Genomic DNA, 674 nt, shown 5'->3' with positions numbered 1-674 from the left:
TTCCTGCTTTTAGTTTGCCGGGGGAGTTGAATAGGAGCAGAGCGCCACGCATCTGGAATTAGCTCATGTAAGCACTAGGCAGCGCTGCTGGGAATGGGAAAAAGAAGTGAAGGAGAGGAAATGCAGAAGTAAAGCTGTGCGTGTGTGTGTGTGTGTTATGTTTTATTTTGGGATATTTTTTTTTGTTTATTTTGCTTTGCTTTGCTTCCCATTCTTAAATGGATGTTTTGCTTTGACTTAAAGCTTTCTTAATGAAAGCAAACAGATTCATTGATTGAGGAGGCTACGCCACCTTCTCAAAACTGGGCTGGTCTCTGTGAATATGGGAGAGGCTGCTCCTTAGTATTTCTTTTTCTGATTTACAGCAAAGATTTGAACTCAGGCTTTCCATATAGCATGTTGGGAGGTGCTGGTCTCAGACTGACTTCAGAGGAGAGGCTTTACATGTACATCTCAGTAGGCAGACCTGGGACCCATATATGGCATCTCTTATGTCGGTACCCTAATTACCAGGGACTATTCTTATGTCCTGCAGATTTATAGAAAGTTCTGGGTTAGGTAGAAATGCATTTTTCTGGTGAATATAAAAAAATAGCCTCTTCATTAAAACTGTCTTGGATAGTTGAGGACCGTTGAGGACTTTTACCTTGCACTTGAGGTAAAAGTTGGTAAGA

Source organism: Cariama cristata, unplaced genomic scaffold, assembly GCF_000690535.1.
Source record: "Cariama cristata isolate BGI_N322 unplaced genomic scaffold, ASM69053v1 scaffold39126, whole genome shotgun sequence".
Taxonomy (NCBI): domain Eukaryota; kingdom Metazoa; phylum Chordata; class Aves; order Cariamiformes; family Cariamidae; genus Cariama; species Cariama cristata.
The sequence above is the reverse complement of the archived record's forward strand: the minus strand, read 5'-3'. Positions refer to the sequence as shown.